Genomic DNA, 1,113 nt, shown 5'->3' on the forward strand with positions numbered 1-1,113 from the left:
CATTTTCAATTGGATACCAAAATTAGAAATCAAAATTAATTAGAAATTAAGGTTAGATATTGAATCCTATGACGGGTTTTTCTTGATTTGGGCATAATATACATATAATTCTCTCATGCTTGGAAGTCAAAAGCTGCTGTTTTTACTGGCTATCTTAAAATAAATGGTACTTGACTAAATTTAACCGAGTTTAAGTTAATTTGGGGCCATTTAGTAAGTACTCTTTTCTTTTTGAGCCACAACAGATTATAGTTCAGTTCTAGTTATCCTAAATGGACATGGGAAGAAACTGCGGAGTGTTAAGAGCTGAAGCAGGTGCGTAAAGCATGGAAAAATACACTCTTAGAAGATTGGGTCAAATAAACTTTTTAACACTGAAAACAGAAAGTCTAAGATCTTCCTTTCCTAGCCTTGAGGGCCACCTTCAAGTTTATAAAATATATATCTACGGGAAAAGACTTTTAAATTATCTTCTGAGTTTGAAGAGGACCAAGTAGTTAAATATATTACAATAGCTTAATTTTAATGGTATTTAAGTTTTAGAATATCTAAGGATCACATGGAATACTTGATAAAAATGCAGAATTAGAGGCTATGCCTCCTGGGAATTATGGAATCAACTTTGGTGACAAGTGCCCAGTTAATACCGATGTAGTGGTGGTATGCTACACTTTGAGAAACACTGACAAAGGAAAGAGGGAAGATAGAACAAGGAAATAATGTTCCTTGTCTGTTATTTAAGGGGCTTTACGCATAACAATTCTGACCATGATCTAATCTTGTGGGTGATATTAACTTCATTTTAGAGATGAGAACTGGAGTTTGGGATTTGAACTAAGGCATGTGAGAGTCCATAACCCTTTTCAACTACAACTTGTTGGACTTTGGTAAAGAGAAATTTTCTTTTTCATGAAAGAAGTTCTGAGCATTTTCTCAAGGATTGCTAGAGATGGCCAAGTCATCATCTCCCTAGGAGAATTTCAAGGAGAGAGAGAACACAGTCTCCCTAGGGCTTTGGAGTGATGCTACTTGTGCAAATGATTTCTTGTGATCTTGTCCAGTTTCTGTTATTTTTTATTTAGTGATATAAGGTCCTAAAGATTTGATGACACA

The sequence above is a fragment of the Myotis yumanensis genome, unplaced genomic scaffold (assembly GCF_028538775.1).
Source record: "Myotis yumanensis isolate MYYU_CA2020_CCGP unplaced genomic scaffold, mMyoYum1.0.hap1 SCAF_2, whole genome shotgun sequence".
Lineage (NCBI taxonomy): Eukaryota > Metazoa > Chordata > Mammalia > Chiroptera > Vespertilionidae > Myotis > Myotis yumanensis.